Genomic DNA, 22128 nt, shown 5'->3' with positions numbered 1-22128 from the left:
ATATCCCCAGTCTTTCATGCACATTTTTTTTTTCTTTTTTTTTGGAGACAGTCTCAGTCTGTCACCTGGACTGGAGTGCAGTGGAGTGATCACTCATGCACATTTTATTCTGGAAAGACTTTTATTTCTGCAACATAATTATCTTCTTAATTTTTTGTGTGCAGGATTAAAATTAAAGACAATATGCAATCCATAAAGCAGGCAAATTTGGGTTTTAAAGAGTTAGCTCTAGGATGAAAATAGCTAAAATGCTGCATATTTTCATATATTGTTTTTCTCACAGTAAAGTCATTCACTTTCACTCACAGGGCAGTGTTTGACATTGGATCAAGGTGGGATGCAACAGTAATCATTTTTCTCAGAAGTTTACAATGTAGGAATTGAAATATATATGGTTCACTTAATCATATTCCCTTGCGTGTCTAGATTTGCGACAAAGCCATTTCCCCTTACGCTGTTAGGCATGGGGTGGTATTTTCCATTATTTTTTCCTAACACACTAACTGATATTTAAACAGCATCACAGATGCTGGGGCCCTTGCCTCCAGCGTCCACCAAACATTGCCTCTTAGGGCACTGACAGCCTCTATGACAAGGTGCAGAAATGGCTAACATAATCTCACATAATGTAGAGAAGTGTGGGGTAGGAGGAAACAATTTCACAGTTCATTCATGTTGAGAAACGTTTCCTAACATGTACACTTGCATGCTGCCAAACAGAGCAAAATGGATGCCATTTGCAGCTTCAAGTCATTTATTTTTAAATGCCATCTATTGGTTTGTGGGGTTTAGAGCTGTCCCTTAGGCACATTTATTTAGATGCTTGTATAGATTCTTCAGAAAAACGTAAGATATTCCTGCTCAGGAATGAGTTTTATGAAATAAGCTGTGATTACCTTCTGGTTGTCTGTTCATAGGGATGGAGTCAATAACCAGTCTTTTGTTTCAAATGATGATTATACTTGCTATTTTTACAACTCATTGGAAAATTAGGGGGAGGGAGGAAGGAATGTAGTCAAAGGCTTTGCAAGGTTCTAAATGTTCATGGAAATATATAATATACAAAATAATTCAGAATACCCAAACAGCAAGAATGGCATGATTTTCTAAAGTGTTTGCTCAATGATTTATCACTTATCTGTAGTTTTTAAAAATGTCATTGCAGATTGTGTTAGGGCCTGAATCCTTTGCAGCCTTGCCACATGTTTGTGTGATAAACACACTTATAACCATAATTATCTGATAAAGCCCTGCAGTCTCTGATGAATGATTAATAACCACTGACCTCAGTTCCCGCTGGCTCAGCTGGCCTGGCCAAGGCAATCTGGCCTGTCGTTGTAACCCGTGTGGCAGCTCCAGACTGACCACGGTGGCATCGTTTTTTTTTTTTTTTTTCCTCTCCAGTTGTCACGATGCAACCTGATGGGCGTCTCTTCTATTGATTAAGCTTTTTAGTTTCCCATCACAAAAGAGAGAAAATGTATAAATTAATAAAATTAAGTACAGAACTTTAATGTTCCTCTTCAAATGATTAAGTTTCGATCATTTTAAAACAAGTAAGTTGAATTTTTAACAAATAGTCCTCCTTCAAACCAAGACATGACAGAGGATTTCCTTATTAACTAAGCAAACATTTTGTTTCTCAAAACATAGTGTTATTACTGTTTCCTATTATCCAGATTTTTGCACTAAATCATAATGATTTGATTATGAAACCAAAGGCATCAGTTGTTGTTTTTATCATTTCTCTTGTTGGCTTCAACTAGGAAAAGATTCATTACCTCTTCTTTCATAATCCCATTCCCACAGATTTCACACCTGCTCTTTTGAGGGCCCTGATGCTCCACATTTAGAACCCACAGGTCTGGCTGAAAGCTCATTTACTGATGACCTGTCTGGCTGTTCACCAAGTTCCTCTAAGGCAGGAACTTACTCTCTCTCACTTTCTCTCTCTCTCTCTGTCTCTCTCTCTCACTTACTCCCCACCCCCACCCCACCCCACCCCAGTGTTATTCAACACACGCCTGTCAAGGGCAGGAGTTTTTTCAGTATTTGAGTTGAGGGAGGGCATGAGCAAGTGAGTAGGTATACACCTGGACACCATGGAAAATGAAAATCTTCATCCTAAATGTTAACCAGTTAAACTTCAGATTTTTTTTCTTGTGTCTCTGCAAGAATTGCCCTTTCCTTTCCTGGAAATAGGAGGACAGTGATATTGTTTCATTCATAACCAGATAAAATTGTGTTTTGATGAGAGGCCCTGGTTTGGATAGAGTTTAAATCTGATTTTCATGCATGTACCACTCCCTGCTGACGCAAAGATCCATAGGCACTGGTAACATTTGGAATAGCCCTAGTCTTTAAGACATAATAATTAATAATAGTTTCTAATATTCCTATATTCCAACAACTCTCAAATTTATATCTCCAGTCTTGACCCTCCCTGAATTCCAAACTGATCTATGTAGCTGCCATCATGCCTAAAATCCAGCCATTGAAAAGGTAACTTGATTTTCTTCTGCAAATCTATTCTTTCTTCACTCTTCTCCATCTCAGAAAATGCCATCATCACCCCTCTCCACCTTTGCTTAAGCCAGAAACCAAGGGTGATCCCTGTTCTGTCTCTCTGATACACCTGAATGTCCAGACTCAGCAAGTGTTCCCTTCAAAGATAGTATATGCCAAATCCAGCCTCTTTTCTCTGTTTTCCCTGCTATAGTCTGAGTGCAGGTTGCCGTCACCTCTCACCTGGGCAAATGCTGTAAACCTCCAAACCTGCCTTCTCTGCTTCTCTGGCCTCTGTAGTCTTTTCTCTGCTTAGCAACCAAGTGGTATACAGGCCTCAATCAGATGCAGGCATTGCCCCTTGTAAAACTTCCCAGTGGTTTCCCATTGCCCTTAGGACCAAATTACGCTTACCCTGGCTTTTGGGGCCCTGGAAGCCCACCTCTCAGATGGTATTTCACACCGCTGAGCACCTTGCTCAATCTCTACTGGTTCCTTCTCTTTCCCTCTGATACTCCAGGCTTGGTCCCCACTTAGGAGTGCTGCCTGGATGGAGTTCTCTTAACCAAGGTTGCTTCCCAGCTGCCTCTCCCTGTCAGTAGGGTCTCCACGTAAATAAACATCCTCTCCTCAGGAGGCCCTTTCTTAGCGTCCACCCTAAAATAGCCCTCAGTCACCTTTAGCACATTATCTTTTTTGTTTTCATCACATTATTCCACTAACTGATATTTCCTTGTTTGTCTGTTTTCTACACACACACACACACACACACAGACACACACAGACACACACACACTGCTCCTTCTCGAATGCTGGAATGTAAACTGCATGCATGTGAAAATCTTATCTCACTTGTTCAGTGTCTCCCTAGTTTCAAGGGATATACTTGCCAAGCACATAGGAGACACATAAAAAATAGGCACATAGGAGACACAAAAAATAGGTGTTGAATTCAGTGAATCTCACCACTTAAAAATGAACTTCCCTCATCTCTCTACACTAGCTACGTCACTGTGTATTCCACTAGCTGGAGCCCGTGAGCACCTGTATACTTCTCTACCTTAAGAGTCTCTAGTACCTGGCCCTGTTCCCATTTATAATAAATGAAACCTTTTTTGTGAGTTTGTTTTAAAGATCCCTTAAAAGATATCCAGAATATAAAGTATCTGATATCATTTTACACCTTTAAATAGAGACAGTTTTCTAAAATTGAATTAGTGTGTTCGCCCTGTATTCTTACTGGCAGTTGCTTATTTGTATGGGCCTATTCACACCTATTTTATGGAGTCAGAGTACCACTTGCTAGAAATCTGGTTGGGTTGCCACTGCTGCAGAAGGTGTACTCAGTTCTCACCAGGCTAATAGAATCTGGGTAAGCAAATAGAAAAAAAAAAACCATTATTTATATGCATACACATACATATATACACATTATATATATACATACGAGCATACCTCAGAGATATTGTAGGTTCAGTTTCAGACCACCACAGTAAAGCAAAAATCACAAGAATTTTCAGCTTCCCAGTGCATGTAAAAGTTATGTTACTATTCTTTAGTCTATTAGGTGTACAATAGCATTATGCCTAAAAAGAACAATGTACATGCCTTAATTTGAAAATACTTTATTGCTAAAAAACTGCTAACAATAACTGAGCCTTCAATAAGTCATAATCTTTTTGCTGGTGGAGGGTCTTGTCTGGATGTTGATGGCTGCTGAATGATCAGGCTGGTTGTTGCTGAAGGTTGGGGTGGCTCTGGCAGTTTCTTAAAATAAGACAACAGTGAAGTTTGCCACATCACTGGACTCTTCCTTTCGTGAAAGACTCCTCTGTAGCATGCAATGCTGTTTGATGGCATTTTACCCACAGTAGAACTTCTTTCAAAATTGGAGTTAATCTTGCCCAACCATGCTGCTGCTTTATCAACTCAGTGTATGTAATATTTCAAATACTTTGTTGTCATTACAACTAGTGTTCACATCATCTTCACCAGGAGTTGATTCATTTCAAGAAACCACTTTCTTTGCTTACCATAAGAAGCAATTCCTCATCTATTCAGGTTTGATCATGAGATTACAGCAATTCAGCCACATCTTTGAGCTTTACTTCTAACTCTAGTTCTCTTGCTATTTCCACCACATCTGTAGTTCTGTCTGCCACTGAAAGTCATCCATGATGGTTGGAACTGATTTCTCCCAAACTTCTGGTCATGTTAATATTTTGACCTCCTCCCATGAATCCTGCATGTTTTTAGTGGCATCTGGAATGGTGAATTCTTTCCAGAAAGTTCTCAATTTACTTTGCCCAGATTTATCAGAGGAATCACTATCTATGGCAGCCATAGCCTTACAAATTGTATTTCTTAAGTAAGAAGGCTTGAAAGCTAAAATTACTTCTTGATCCATGAGCTGCAGAATAGATGTCGTGTTAGCTGGCATGAAAACAATATTCATCTCCTTGTACATCATTGGAGCTCATGGCTGACCAGGTGCATTGCCAATGACCAGTAATCTTTTGAAAGGAGTCTCTTTTTTTCTGAGCAGTAGATCTCAGTAGTGGGCTCAAGATATTCAGTATACTGTGCTATAAGCAGATGTGCCTTCATCCAGGCTTTGTTGGTCCTTTTATACAACACAGGCAGAGTAGGATTTATTAATAGCATCATTCTTAAGAACCCTAGGATTTCTGGAATAGTCAGTGACCATTGGCTTCAACTTAAAGTCACCAGCTGCATTAGCCCCCAACAATAGAGTCATCCTGTGCTTTGAAGCTTTGAAGCCAGACATTGACTTCTCCTCTAGTAATGGAAGTCCTAGATGTCATCTTCTTCCAATAGAAGACTGTTTTGTCTACATTGAAAACCTATTATTTAATGTAGTCACCTTCATCAATGATTGTAGCTAGATTTCCTGGATAACTTGCTGCAGCTTCTACATCAGTACTTGTTGCTTCAGCTTGCATTTTTATGTTACCGAGATGGCTTCTTTCCTTAAACCTCAGGAACCAACCTCTGCTAACTGAAAACTTTTATTCTCCAGCTTCCTTACCCCTCTCAATCTTCAAAGAATTGAAGAGAGTTAGGGCCTTGTTCTGGATTAGAGTTTGGCTTAAGGGAATGTTGTGGCTGGTTTGATGTTCCATCCAGACCACTCAAACTTTCATATCACCAATTAAAGCTACTTCACTTTCTTACCATTTGTGTGTTCTCTGGAGTAAGTACTTCGAATTTCCTTCGAGAACTTTTCCTTTGCATTCCCATCTTAGCTTTTGGTGCAAGAGGCCTAGCTTTCAGCCTGTCTTGGCTTTAGACATTCTTTCCTCACTAAGCTTAACCATTTCTAGCTTTTGATTGAAAGTGAGAGACACGTGACTCTTCCTTTCACGTGAACACTCAGGGTCCACTGTAGGGTTATTATCAATAATCGGCCTAATTTCAGTATTGCTGTGCCTCAGGGAATAGGTAGGCCCAAGGAGGGAGAGAGAGATGGGATGAATGGTTGATCAAGTGGAATTAGTCAGAATACAAACCGCATTTATTAAATTGGCCATCTTATATGGGCATGGTTTCTGGTGTCCCAAAACAATTTGATAGTAACATCAAAGATCACTGTCACATATCACCATAACAGATAGAACAGTAATGAAAAAATTTGAAATATTGAGAGAATTACCAGAATGTGGCACAGAGACACAAAGTGAGCCCATGCTGTTGGATAAATGACACTGATAAACTCGCTCAACACAGGGTGCCATAAACCTTCAATTTGTGAGAACTCAGCATCTGTGAAGAATAATATAGCAAAACACAATAAAACAAGGCATGCCTGTGTGTGTGTATGTGTGTGTCTCAAGAGCTAGAGAGAGAGAACCTGAAGCTGTGGTGCTGGTGCACTGTCAAATGTAACTGACTCCCCACCCCTTCTGTTCCTGGAGAGGTCCTTAGTCAACTGCTCTACCTTTAAAATAGACGTTTAAAGCACGTGATACAAAAAGCCTCCAGCTGGGCCTCTTTCCTCCCCGATCCACAGCAGAGGCAAAGCCCCAGAATGACTTTTCTAACCTCTTGAACCCTGCCTGCCCCAGAGAAAGCCTCAGTTAAGGGCACCCCTAGTAGCAAACTGAATCCCTCGAGAATCATCCTGCTTTTCACCTCTGACCACTCTTAACCCTGGACCACACCTTGCACAACTCCAGGGGGCACTATTCCCATGGGTTCCAGGAGACCCAGCAATTCACCAGCAGTACAATGTGAGTGGACAGTGCTGGGCAGCTGGTGGTCCCCTGACCCATCACTCCTTCTCCCTCCTCTGCTCTTGGTACTTGTTGACCAGCCAAGCCCATTTTCAGTCCTGGTTTTGATTATTTCTTCTGCCTAAGTGAGTTTGCTCAAATTGTATCCCTGGTCCAGTTACACTGACCCGGGCACCAACTAGCCATCACAACAGATGTCTTGGTCCCCACCCCTGCCCACCTGCCCAAGATTTATTTGTCTTCACTCTCTCCATGTTCGTGTCTGGACCCGCCTGCCTGAGCATCAGCTAACCCCACCCTCCAGTTTCCTTAGTTGAGACACCTGCCTCCTCTCTGACCAGGTCTCTTTTGGGCCACTGGGACTCAGTGCTTCCACCTGAGTTCCCTAGTTTTCCCTTTGCACTCCGTGAGAGTCTAAAGGCATTAGGACTGGGAAATACTAATTAATTTTCAGTTATTGTCATGTTTTTGAAAATTATAAACTTATGAAACTCATTCCCATAGGAGTTTCAGGACAACAGATCACATCTTCTCCCCTCACCTCCCAAAGGCTTCTGTGTCTGAAAAGACAGATACCTGAAGAATCTTGGCTTTTGCTATTACTTTTGCTTTTTCTATGCTTTCCTTTTTGAAGACAGGATCTCAGTCTGTCACCCAGGCTGAAGTGCAGTGGCACAATCATGGCTCATTGCAGCCTTGGCCTCCCGGGCTCAGGTAACTCTCCCACTCCAGCTTCCCATGTAGCCGAGACCACAGGCACAAGCCAAGCTAATTTTTTGTAGAAATGGGGTCTTGCCCTGTTGCCCAAGCTGGTCTTGTACTCCTGGGCTCAAGCAACCGTCCCTCCACCTTGGCCTCCCAAAGGGCTGGGTTACAGGCGTGAGCCACGGCACCTGGCAGAATCTTGACATCTTTAACCAGTGGAGAGCAGGGCTCCTGAGATTACTGAAGCCTCCCCAGCAATTGTTATCCATCCAGATGCTGAACTCAGATTACCTTTGGCCCACAATCCAGTTAAAGAAGGTAATTACCAAAGCAATTATTTACCATTCTAATGTTTTATAGTTTCAGCTTTTAATTAAAAGATTCAGCTTCCCCCTCAAGAGTAATGAGAACCTTTAAAAAAATAGAAGTACTAATTCTAGTTTATAACAATCACCTCCATTCTGTCTGGAGGTGGGGAGGGAATGCAAGTTGAGGTTTAGGAGAATAACATTAACCTAAAAAATGGAAGACCGTAATTATTGTTAAATGGCTACAGCCAGTCACATCCGTAGACTCATGATCTAATTATTCATTTTGTAATCTAATGCGGGATAGCTTCCCTGTCATTTAAACAGGGAACCCCTACAGCATAAAATGATTCACAGAGTATTGTAGCTCATACTTTCAGCAACGCTCGATGAGTATTTTTGAAGTACCTACTATGTGACTTTAATGAGCTTGTGGCCTTCCAGCAGAGCCAGGTCCACACTGCATGTCATTAGGCAGTGTGTGGGCATCTTCAGAACAGTGCCAAACAGAGTTGGAGCATCTACTGAGCCTGGCTCAGGAGAAATCACTGCTTTTCCAGAAGTGTGCCCACTCACAGACTCTGCTTTTGTTGCCAGTTGGTTACTTCTTCCCTGTAATTTTTTTGTTTCTGTTGTTAATGAAAAACATTACATTTTGAAATTGATTAAAGTTAAAACATAATTTTTCACTCTAGCAATGCATTGTTTACCAGCATTCACAGCTTCATATTATGCTGTTCATTACCATATAAAAACCCACTTAGTGTAATAAATACCATAGAAGTCAAATGTCCCGGCTGTTTAAGATGACTTGAAGGCAAAAAGGCAAACATCTTCTAGTGTATTTGACTGAATTAACACTATCATTATTGTTCTGTTGACTCTTTCTTGTCCATTGATTTTTAAAAGCCTTTAGCTCCTTTGCCATCCATTAAGACAAATCAGATGCAATTTGGTGCTCAGGACAAGAAAATGCTGTTGGATGTTTGGTGTAGGCATGGGAAAAAAAACTATAGTCTGAAACAAGACTGGTTAGAAGGCAGCTTCCCACATTTTGAGGTAAACAACTTATTTGCTTTTGACTTTTGAGGCTAACAACAGTAGTGACCTTTGAATTACTGTGTGGACACTGGCTCAGTAACAAGCGAGGCCAAATGGCGATTTGTAGATAATGTACTTTGTTATCGCTTATTTATGATGAAAGTAAGTGAGTTAGAATTGTACAAACTCTCATATTTTTCAGTCTTTGATTCTCTTTACTTGCAGAACTAATAAACTAAAAAACAACTGTAGTCTGTTGCAAGAAAAGAAGAGTAAAATATTTTCTGTTGAATTATTAGTGAACAATTTTAAAGCAGTAGAACCATTTGTATTATCAAAATAGCAGTGAACAAGAAACCTGAGATCTGGCCTGGTCTGATCTCAATACTACGATAAAATGAAAGTCTCAGCTTAAGTAAAATCACAGTATTGCTTTCAATTAAGCAGTGACATTTATGCTAATGAAACTACATTTTTTGTTGGGGGGCAGCTCATCTCTAAACTACCAAAAGAATATCTTTTCCTTGACACCTTAGTAAGGGTTGAGGGTAGGGGGTAAGAATCTATACATTGGCCACTAACATTGAAAGAAAATTCCATTATGATCAGTGTTTTAACTTGGTGAAGGATGCACTTTGTTTTTTTTGCCATCTGCCCTCTTCCAACCTTTTCAACAACACTCCTATTGAAACCTGAAATTGCCTTCATTTTGGAAATACTACTAATTCACATTAGAAGTCCAGAAAAATTTTAGTTTCTTTTGCTGGAATAACAGAAGAAATGGAAGCAAACAAAAACAACCAGCCATGTGACATTCTCTAAGTTTGCTTGTGAATTTCTAAATTTCAGTGCTAGCAAAAAAGAAAGTTGCAGCAAGGCATACAGTAAATGAAGATATTATGTATTAGGAAAGGAATGAATCTGTCACTTTGACGGATTGTGAGGCGAAGAGTAGATTAACAGATTACTCATAGTCAGAAGGCAGCTTGGTGTGAAAAATGTGTAGGAAATGATAAGTGCAGGTTTGTGCTGATTTAATGATATTTTTAAACTACAATAACACTCTGGTAGTATAATATAATAAAGCACTTGGCTTACATTTTTGTAAATCATCAACATATTTCCAGTTTGACCTTAAAAACATTTTGGGCCATTCTCTATTAAAATATGTAGCTTTCAAATTAGAAACAGGTACCATCTATTATAAAATACCACAGCAGTGCCCTTACAGGAAACATCATTGGCTTTTAAAATCAGTTCTTCTCTAAACTAGCATTTGTAATATACATTTTAATTACATTTTTAGCATACCAACACCACATGTACTTTTTCTTCAAGCATTTGAATCACTTACAACAAGAATTTACCTTCTAACAGCCATTTCCAGTGAAATGCTTCAAAGATGCCACTGATTTGTCTTTATATTTTCATTGTCAGTTTTTAGTTTTGTAGTTGAACTCATGGAGTATTTATAAATAAAACAACTATATTTTGTCACAGATACTGGATAAAAGTAGTTCAAATTTCAATTGAGTACTCTGAGAGTCTCTGCAAGAAATAAGATGAATTACTTATTTTATTTTGTATTATTACAAGTATTTATCAGAAAGTAAAAGTTTTTAAGAGTTTTACTTATATTTTTATATAAGTAAAATAGAGGTTTTAATAGCACACTTGTAGTTAATTTGACAGTGATGGAATTGCCTTGCCAAGGATTTTCAGAATAAAATTTCTATGAAGCATTGAAATAGTTTTTATTCTAATATCTTAATATTCAAAACCTAATGTAAGGCTTGGGTTGTTTAGTATTCTCTTCTCCCAGTTCACCAATAATGGCTTTACTTAAGTAGGTACAATGAAACTTGGAGTAAAATACTGCATTTACCATCTAAACATTTGTATCTAGCCCAAACGCAAATAAATATACTACTTTGGCATGTCCAGGGCTTGAATCCCAGACATGATTATGATTCAAGTTATATTTTACATATACAGTGAAGAACTTTACCAGAATTCAGCATGTTTTCTAGATTTCCTCTCTTCTAACGTTCTCTCAACTTGGGGTAAATAAACAATGTGAATAGTCTATATTCTTGGTAGAAATTCTGAAATATATGTAGCAAAAGTTGTTTGCAAGTTTTCTGACATCCTTGAAGATTTATTGTCTATAGTAGTTACTGACACTGTTCCCCAAATATTCCCAGCTCTCCAGATTCCAAATACATGGTTGTATTGCATTTCTAGGTTTCCTTGTTTGGGGGTGGAGCCAACTAACCCAACTAATTCTAGCCAACTAATTAGGAGCATAAGGGCCTGTGTTATTTCTTGGCAAGAACATTTACATTGTAGGTGTGAAACCTTCCAGATTATCTTTTCCTCTGACACTGTGACCAGAAACATTCAAGATGATGGTGGTTCAGGCAGCCCAGTCACTTAATGACTGTGACAAACAGAGTCCCTCTAATGATCTGTTATAAAAACTTAACATGAGCAAGAAATTAACATTTGTTGTTTTTAAGTCACTGAGATTTGAGGGTTTTTTGTTATCAAGCATAACATACCCTTATTCTGACTGACACAGTTCCTAACTGTGACACTGAATATACATTGTCATTGGAAATACAGCATTTCATATATTTTCATATTTGAATGTTAAAAATTGGTTAAACTATTCAGCTCAGTATGAGATTAACTGGCATATAGTAGAATAAGGGGTTTCATGAGGTGGTATAATGCACTAGTTTAAAAAACTGTCTCTAGAATCAAAAGGTTGGGTTTATATCCTTATGACATTAGTTAACCTCTCCAAGCCCCAATTAAGTTATCTAAAAATAGGAATTGTATTTTACTACCCACCATAAAGTGTTATTGCAAAGATTAAATGAAATAATACTCATAACATGTTTTGCATAGGGCCTGGCATATGTATTTTTATTAAATGGTAGAAAGTGATGATAGTATTGGTAGGGATATTAATAGTAATATTAGGAATAATTTTTCAAAAAAAATCATACTTTAACAGAATCAGAGAATCTTAAAGGGCTTGATGAGATCAGGGAGATGATTTAACCCAGCATCTCTTCAAACTTTACACATCTCTGCCAGGCAAGCAGGCTCAGTGCAGCAGAAGACAGCCCATTCCATTATTGGGCAACTCCAACCATGGGAAATCTTCCTTATACTGAGCTGATGTAGGCTTCCCTATAGCTTCTTCCCATTGATCCTAGTTCTGTTGCCAGAACAATAAGTAGAACCATCACTTTTCATAAAATACCTCTTGAATTTTTTAATATCACTTCTGGGTTGCTCTGTTTTCTCCTCCAGTCTCACATTTTCTCACTCCAGTCCCAACTCCATTTTGCCATTCCTGGTCCTGGCATAGCCCTAATCACTGTCCTTTAGGTACCTTTGAATTTATCAAATTGGAATTCTCTAAAATGAACACAATAATCTAGATGTAATCCAAAGAGTTCAGACTACAGTTACACCATTGACTAGTATAGTACATTGCTTAAATCACATTCATAGTTTTAGTTCCCATATCCCACTAATGTCTTACATCTGGCTTTTGGTCACCTAAAAAATCACCATCTTTCTCCTGGACTATTGCTATAGCCTTCTAAGTAACCTCCATGGATCCACATGTCCTTTTCACCACTACTCCTCTCCTTCTCTGCTGCTCTTCTGCTCTTCTGTTCATCTGCTCATGGAACCTGGGGTTTGAGGTTTATATGGGTACATGATAGGGGACATGGCAGGCCAAATGGCAACTTTTGGGCGAGAAAACAGGAATGCCTGTTCCCATTTAGGGCCACAGGTTTCCAGGCTTGAAAGTGGGGCCTTTGCCAGGAAACCACCCTCTTCTACCCATTATTTCCCTGTCTCCTGTCCATATCAAAGATACACAACTGAGAATAAATACATATTGTATGATTCCATTCATATGGAATTCAAAAACAGACAAACTGAGCCATGGGTATTAGAAGTCACCAGGCTCACTTGTAGGGAGAAGAGAGTGTAATAATTAGAAGAAGGAGGAAGGGAAGCTTTTACCTCTTGACCCAGGTGGGGATTATGGCTCACTGTGGGATCATTCATTGAGCCATACAGCTATGATTTGTGCATTTTTCTCTGTTTACATTACACATCAATATTAATAAGAATAATTAGTATAATTGTTAATAAGGATAATTGGTATAATTCTTAGTCTAAAATAGTTTGCTTTTTCTAATATTTTAACATTTCTGTATCTTTCTACCTTTTTTATAATTTATGTAAGCTTTCTGTAGAATAAGACTATATTTAAGTGGAATAGCAGCTCAGTAACACCATGAATAATTATGATGATGGTAGCCTGGTGATTTGAGTAAATTATTTCCTTCCTGGGAAGCCTAATTTACTCACAATAATGGTCCAATCAACAAAAGAGTTTTTATTATTTCCTCCCAATGTTTTTAAAATAGCATTTTACCATCATATCTGTTCAAAAATCCATTTATCACCCATATCAGTGTTTAATCACAATGTTTTTCATTAACTGAAGTGTTACAATTAACACACCCTGAAAATGCTGGGAAATAAATCTAGTCAACTAAAGATCCTGTCAACTTGCTCCAGTTCCTTATTTTCTCATGCAACCAGCCAACACTGGGGGAAATTGAATTGTCATTCACCTCACAGAGCATTTTTAGCATATCATTGTTTTATTTGACTTCTGAACAGAAAGGTATAACCAAACTTTGAAAAGAAAATGGAAATCAGTACATAAATAAGCTATCTGATAATCTGACACAATAATGAAAATGATACCCTGTAGTTATTCTTTACAAAAGCCCAGAGAGCTAAATTAAAGCACTAAATTAAATCCCACCTACTCTTTCTGCACCATTAAGTCCCATCATTCCACAGAAAGATTTGGATGGTTTTATTTTGTATTCTAATTTTAAGGCAATTATTCTCTCCTTAAAGTTAGAAAAGGCTGCAAAGTTTTTTGCTCTTGATTTGCTAATGACTTAGTTACAAAGCATTTAACCTACAGTTGCCTTATAACTCTCTAAAAGGTGTTATATAAAGTTGCTTGGGATTGAACTTTTTTCTGTAATTTTAAACAATAATAACTACTAATGCTATTACTGTGTGGTGAGTTTTACTGTGTGGCACTGTGTGGAACTGATACATTTTATGTTACAGTTGACCCTTGAACAACATGGGTTTGAACTATATGGGTTCCCTTACAAATTATGATACAGATTTTTTCCAACCCATTTTTCATATATGTGGGTTCTGCATGGCCAACTTGAGGATTTTGGTATATGTGGGGAGGGGGAACTGAAACCTAATCCCCGCTCCTACTGAGGGATGACTGTAGTTTATTTAATCCCTGCCACAACCCAGTAGGGTCAGTTCTCTTATTCCCATATTCCAGATGTGGAAACAAGAGACACAGAGTTTGGCTCAAAGGTCACAAGGCTAAAAGGAAGTTTAAGCTGAGATTAAAAACTGTGCAATTTATATACTAGATTAGTGCCCTAAATGTGTGTCTAATATACAGTTCCACATTGGATTGTCAAAGTGTTTTCCACTGCGGTGGTGGTAGTCATTGCTGTTGCTACAATCCCAGCCTAGCCATGTGTTCATCCAGACATGCAGCACAGGAATATGTTAGCATCCCATTTTGTGACCAGCCACGTCTTGCTGAGATTTAGGAAAGTCGTGCTAGAAGTTGAGGTGATAATCTAAAGGTAAGAAATTTTTCTCGTTGATTCCCCATTTGCTCCCCATTACTTCTCATACAGCGCTGTCCACATTAGAAGCTCAAAAATGTCTGTGGATTCTCACCAATAGGATTTCCCCGGTAACCATGGTTTAAATGTGAATTTAATTTGTTCATCTGAGGGGCCCATTATATTAGAAACATCCATCTCCACTAGACGGCCCCAAATCAACCATGCTGTGGTTCCCTTTCTCACTGCATGCTCAGAATCTGTCTGTATGCAGTGAGTTGGAGTTTTGTTTTGTTTTGCTTTGTTTTTTAGTGTTTTCTTTCTCTTTTTTTTTTTTTAATTGTACTTTAAGTTCTGGGACACATGTGCAGAACGTGCAGGTTTGTTATATATGTATAGGTATATACATGCCATGGTGGTTTGCTGCACCTATCAACCCATCATCTACATTAGGTGTTTCTCCTAATGCTATCCCTCCCCTAGCACCCCACCCCCCAACAGGCCCCAGTGTGTGATGTTCCCCTCCCTGTGTCTGTGTGTTCTCATTGTTCAACTCCCACTTATAAGTGAGAACATGCAGTGTTTGGTTTCCTGTTTGTGTGTTAATTTGCTGAGAATGATGGTGTCCGGCTTCATCCATGTCCCTGCAAAGGACATGAACTCATCCGTTTTTATGGCTGCATAGTATTTCATGGTGTATATGTGCCACATTTTCTTAATCCAGTCTATCATTGATGGGCATTTGAATTGGTTCCAAGTCTTTGCTATTGTGAATAGTGCTGCAATAAACATACGTGTGCATCTTTATAGTAGAATGATTTATAATCCTTTGGGTATATACTCGGTAATGGGATTGCTGGGTCAAATGGTATTTCTGGTTCTAGATCCTTGAGGAATCGCCACACTGTCCTCCACCATGGTTGAACTAATTAACACAATGAATTGGAGTTTTTTGTTTGTTTGTTTGTTTTTTAATTTTTTTATTATACTTTAAGTTTTAGGGTACATGTGCACATTGTGCAGGTTAGTTACATACGTATACATGTGCCATGCTGGTGTGCTGCACCCACTAACTCGTCATCTAGCATTAGGTATATCTCCCAATGCTATCCCTCCCCCCTCCCCCCACCCCACAACAGTCCCCAGAGTGTGATGTTCCCCTTCCTGTGTCCATGTGATCTCATTGTTCAATTCCCACCTATGAGTGAGAATATGCGGTGTTTGGTTTTTTGTTCTTGCGATAGTTTATTGAGAATGATGAATTGGAGTTTTTATGAAATCTTGTATCAGCCTTACTCTGTGCTAGAGCTGTTAATAAGAAATACTCATCAAATCTTTTTATTTTTAAAATTACTTTTATATTTTTATAGCACTGTTTGCTATCTGAAATAATATTCTTTCTTTGTATATTTACAGTAATGCCCCCCCTTATCTACAGGGGGTACATTCCAAGACTCCAGTGGATGTCTAAAACGACAGATAGTGCCAAACCCTATATATGCTATATTTTTTTCTATATATGCTTACCTATGATAAAGTTAATTTATAAATTGACACAGTAAGATATTAACAAGAGTAATAATAAAATAGAACAATTATAGTAATATACTGTTCATAACTTCATAGATTTATTCTTACCATCGATCTTAGCAACCTCAGTATATGATTTTTTTCTTTCCTTATTAAGTCGGGAACTTTTGCGGTTTTTACTTAAAGGAAACACTTTGAAGCTTCTCTTTGGCATATCTTAATTGCCAACATCACTATTCTTGCTCTTTGGGGCCATTATTCAGTAAAATAAGAGTTACTTGAACACAAGCACTGTGATACTATCACGGACGATCTGATAATGGAGACGGCTACTAAGAAACTAATGGGTGTGGATACACCAGAAAAGGAATTCGGGTCTGGGACAAGACAGACAGGGACAGCACAAGATTTCACAAACTCAGAACAATACTCGATTTAAAATTTATGAATTGTTTATTGCTGGAATTTTCCATTTAATATTTTTGGACCATGATTGACCTCAGGTAGCTAAAACCACAGAAAATAAAACCAAGGACAAGGAGGGACTACTGTATTTACTGTCTGCCTCCATCTCTGGATTGTAAGCTCCATGGGAGCAGAGACTCTGTGTTTTTGATACCACTCTTGTGAATACCTAGAACACAAATATAAAGTGGGATAGAGCAGGCATTCAAGTAATTTTCTTAATGTTTTCAAAGATATCACCACGGAGGAAATATAATTTTCTACAACCTCCATGAGTTGTTAGTTGGGATGGACCCTGTAATAAAAGAAAGATTAGCAAGAGAAAAACGAGTTTATTAACATTTGCAGCACACATCCTGTGGGAGAAACCTCAATGAAAAGTAACTCAAAGCAGTGGCTTAGAACTCTGGCTTATGTAACATCTTTCACAAAGAACAGTACATTTGTGGAGAAACAACAGGACAAATGTAAGCAGTTTTTGGCTTTCAAGGGCCAGAAACGGTGAGAAGGTAAATATATGGGAGGAAACTAATGGAGTGAGGTTTCCTTGCAGATTCCTCTGTGGCCATCTCTGAGCTCCTAAAAGTCTAGAGTTGTCTCCAGTAAAGGAGACTTGATATCCTGTCTTTAGGCAGATAAGAAGGAAAGTAGAGAGAGTTTTTCCTGTGTTTGCTTCTTCTTAATTGCCTTTGGCTCAAAAGCAATTTTTAGGTCACGGAGGCATATTTTGGGGGACATATTTTGGTTTCCTTCCATATGAAGCAAACCCGTTATGGGAGGGAGGCAGTTACTTCCCCTACATCTTCAATGATGCTGTGTTTATCAGAGATGAGGTCTTCATTCTATGTGTATCCTTCTGGTGGGTAAAAAGATAGTTTTTTTTCTGTTTTAAACCGATACATAATATTTTACATTTATGGAGTACATATGATCTTTTGTTACATGTATGGAATGTGTGATGACCAAGACAGAATATTTGGGGTATCCATCTTGAATATTTATCATTTCTGTGTGTTGGTATCATTTCAAGTCCTCCCTTCTAGCTACTTTGACATATACATTTTTGCTAAATATAGTTACCTTACTCTGCTATCAAACTTTGGAATTTATACCTTCTATCTAATTGTATGTTTATACCCATTAACAAACCTGTCTTCATCCCCGCTCCTACCCACACAGCCTTCCCAGCCTCCGGTATCTATCATTCTACTCTCTACCTCCATGAGATCCACTTTTTGAACTCTCACATATGAGTGAGAACATGAGGTATTTGTCTTTCTGTACTTGGTTTATTTCACTTAACATAACGACCTCTGGTCCCATCCATGTTGCTGCAAAGACAATAATAGTATTCAGCCATAAAAGAGAACAATACTATATTGTGTATGTATACCATATTTTCATTATCCATTCATTCGTTGATGGACACTTAGGTTGATTCCTTATCTTTGCTATTGTGAATAGTGCTGCAATAAACAGGTAAGTTCAGGTATCCCTTTGATATACTGATTTCTTTTCATTTGGATAAATACCCAGTCATGGGATTGCTGGATCGAATGGTAGTTCTGTTTTTAGCTTTTTGAGAAATCTCTCATACTGTTTTCCATAGTGGCTGTACTAATTTACATTACTACCAACAGTTTATAAGAGTTCCCTTTTCAGAAAGCTTATATACTTTTGGTGGGAATATAAGTTAGTTCAGCGACTGTGGAAAGCAGTTTGGACATTTCTCAAGAACTTCAAACAGAACTACCATTTGACCCAGCAGTCTCATTACTGGGTATATATGCAAAAGCAAACAAACCATTCTTCCAAAAAGACACATGCGCTCTCATGTTCATCACAGCACTATTCACAATAGCAAATACATGTAGTCAACCTAGGTGTCCATGAACAGTGGACTGAATAAAGAATATTATCTCATTCCTTCCTATGGCTTTTATTTTAGATTCAGAGGATACATGTGCAGATTTGTTACGTGGGTATATTGCATGATGCTGAGGTTTGGGGTATGAATGATCCCATTACGCAGGTACTGAGCATAGAACTCAATAGTTTTTTTAACCCTTGCCTCCCTCCCTTCCTTCTACCTATAGTAGTCCCCAGTTTCTATTGTTGCTATAGTCTTTCATGATGTATATCTATCATGGAATATTTGGTACATATACATGATGGAGTACTGTGCAGCCATAAAAAAGAATGAAATCATGTCCTTTTTAGCAACATGGGTGCAGCTGGAGGTCATTATCCTAAGCAAATTAACCCAGGAATAGAAAACCAATACCATATGTTCTCACTCATAAGTGGGCACTAAACACTGGATACTCATGGACATAAAAATGGCAACAAGATCACACTGCTGCCGCACTTCAGCCTGGGCAACAGAGTAAGGCGCTGTCTTAAAAAAAAAATGGCAACAATAGAAACAATAGGTACCCCTAGTGGTGGAAGGGAGGGAAGGAGGCAAGGGTTTAAAGAACTATTGTGTACCATGCTCAGTACCTGCATAATGGCATCATTCATACCCCAAACCTCAGCATCACACAATATACCCACATAACAAATCTGCACGTGTATCCCCTGAATCTAAAATAAAAGTTGAAAAAATAAGGAATACCCTTTCTCCACATCCTTGCCATCATGTTTTTTGTTTTTGGGGTTTTGTTTTTTTTTTTTTTTTTAGTAATAGCCATTCTGACTGGGGTCAGACGATATCTCATTGTGGTTTTGATTTACATTTCCCTGATGATTACTGATGTTCAGTACTTTTTCATGTATCTGTTGGCCGTTTGTATGTCTTCTTTTGAAAAATATGTATTCGTGGTTTTTGCACATGTTTTAATGGGATAATTTGGTTTCTTCTTGCTGAGTTCTTTGTATATTCTGGATATTCTGTTGTCAAATGAGTAGTTTGCAGATATTTTTACTTTCTTTCATTCAACAGGTTGTCTCTTCACTCTTGTTTTTTGTTTGGTTGGTTGGTTGGTTTTTGTTCTTCTGTTTTGCTGTGCAGAAGCTTTTTTATTTAATATAATCCTATTTATCTATTTTTGGTTTTGTTTGTGCTTTTGAGGACTTGGCCATAACATTTTTGCCTATACCAGTGTCTTGAGGTGTTTTTCCTGTTTTTTTCTACCAGTTTTATGTTTTCAGGTCTTAGATTTAAGTCTTGAATCCATCTTGAGTTGATTTTTGTATATGATGAGAAGTAGGCATCTAGTTTTATTCTTCTGCATATGGATATCCAATTTTCCCAGCATCATTTATTGAAGGGGGTATCCTTTCCTGAATGTATGTTCTTGGCATCTTTGTTGGAAATCAGTTGACTATTAAATATATGGATTTATTTCTGGATTCTCTATTCTGTTCCATTGGTCTATATGTCTCTTTTTATACCGGTACCATGCTGTTTGGTTACTATAGCCTTGTAATATATTTTGAAGTCAGGTAATATGATGCCTCACAGCTTTGTTTTTGTTTTGTTTTGTTTTGTTTTGTTTTGTTTTGTTTTGTTTTTTGCTCAAAATTTCTTTTGCTATTCAGGTTCTTACGTGGCTGAATACAAACTTTAGGATTTTTTTCTTTTTGTGAAAAATGACATTGGCACTTTGATAGAGATTGCATTGAATCTGTAGATTGCTTTTGGCATTACAGTCATTTTAATAATAGTAATTCTTCCAATGCATGATCATGGGCTGTCTTTCCATTTGTTTGTGTCCTTTTCAATTTCTTTCATCAGTGTTTTGTAGTTTTCCTTATGGAAATTCTTCACATCCTTGGTTAAATTTATTCCCAGATATTTTTGTAGCTCTTGTAAATGGAATTGCTTTCTTATTTCTTAGCTAGTTCATTATTGGTGTATAGAAATGATACTAATATTTGCATGTTGACTTTGTATCCTTCAACTTTACTGAATTTATCAAATCTTAGAGTTTTTCTGGAGTCTTTAGGTTTTTCTAGAGTTAAGATTATATCGTTAGCAAACAGGAACAATTTGACTTATACTTTTCCAATTTAGATGCCTTTATTTTTTCCTTTTGCCTGATTACTCTGGCTAGGACTTCCAGTATTACATTGAACAGGAGTGGTAAAAGTGGGCATCCTTGTCTTGTTCTAGTTCTTAGGGGAAAGGCTTCCAGCTTTTCCCTATTCAGTATGATGTTAGCTCTGGGTGTGTCATATATGGCCTTTATTATTTTGAAGTATATTATTTCTATGCCTAGTTTGTTGTTTTTATCATGAAGGGATGTTGAATTTTGTCAAATGCTACTTCTGCATCTATTGAGTTGATTATAAACCTTCATTCTTCATAGATCATTTCTTCATTCTGTTAATGCGATGTATCACATTTACTGATTTGCATAGGTTGATCCTTGCATCCCTAGGATAAATCCCGCTTGATCTTTGTATATTAATTTTTTCAATATAATGTTGGATTCAGTTTGCCAGTATTGAGTTGAGAATTTTTGCATCTATATTCATCAGGGATATTGGCCTCTAGTTTTCTTATCTTTGTTGTGTCATTGTCTGATTTTGGTGATGCTGGCCTCATAGAATGAGTCAGTGAGAATTCTCTCCTTTTCCAATTTTTGGGATAGTTCAAGAAGAATTCATGTTCTTTGAAAGCTTGGTGGAATTTGGCAGTGAAGCCATCTGGTACTGGACTTTTCTTCATTGGTAGACTTTTTATTACTGATTCAATCTCATAACTTGTTATTGTTCTGTTCAGGTTTCTGTTTCTTCTTGATTTAATCTTGATAGTTTGTATGTGTTTAGGAATTTATCCATTTCTTCTAGGTTTTCTAGTTTGTTATTGTATAGTTGTTCATAATAGTCTCTAATGATCTTTTGTATTTCCATGGTAACAATTGTAATATCTTCTGTTTCATTTCTGATTTTATTTGGGTATTCTCTTTTTTTTGGCTAGTCTAGCAAGTGGTTTATCAATTTTATCTTTTCAAAAAGCCAACTTTTTGTTTTGTTGATCCTTTTTATTATTTTTTAGCATCTAGTTCATTTAGTTCTTGTCTGATCTTTATTATTTCTTTCCTTCTATTAATTTTAGATTTGGTTTGTTCTTGCTTTTCTAGTTCCTCAAAGTGCATCATTAGATTGTTTATTTGAAATCTACTTTTATTTTATTTGCTACTTTTTTGATGTAGATGTTCATTGCTGTAAACTTCTCTCAGCACCACTTTTGCTGTATTCCATAGGTTTTGGTACACTGTGTTTTTATTTTGTTTTTTTCAAGAAATGTTTTATTTCCTCTGTAACTTTTTCTTTGATCCAGTGGTCATTCAAAAGTATGTTGTTTAATTCCCATGTATTTGTACAGTTTCCAGAGTTCCTCTTGTTATTGATTTCTAGGTTTACTCTATTGTTGTCTGAGAAGATACTTAATAAGATTTTGATGTTTAAAAATGTATTGACACTTATTTTATATTCTAACATATATTCTATCCTGGAGAATGTTGTGTGTGCTGATTAGAAGGATATCTATTCTGTAGCTGTTGAATGAAATGTTCTTTAAATTTCCATTGGGTTCATTTGGTCTAATGTGTAATTCAAATCCAGTGGGTTTTTTAAATTAATTTTCTG

At 37.5% G+C, this 22128-nt stretch overlaps 1 protein-coding gene across 50 annotated transcripts in view; it reads left to right on the top strand.

The window, feature by feature from the left end:
- The window catches only part of CFAP20DC (CFAP20 domain containing), a 304345-nt gene that overhangs the window by 235780 nt on the left and 46437 nt on the right, over window positions 1–22128 (top strand). The gene's annotated exons all lie outside the window — the stretch shown is intronic.

Source organism: Pan troglodytes, chromosome 2 (genome assembly GCF_028858775.2).
Source record: "Pan troglodytes isolate AG18354 chromosome 2, NHGRI_mPanTro3-v2.0_pri, whole genome shotgun sequence".
NCBI classification, from domain to species: Eukaryota; Metazoa; Chordata; class Mammalia; order Primates; family Hominidae; genus Pan; species Pan troglodytes.
Note: the sequence above shows the minus strand (reverse complement) of the source record. Positions and strands in the feature narration are given on the sequence as shown.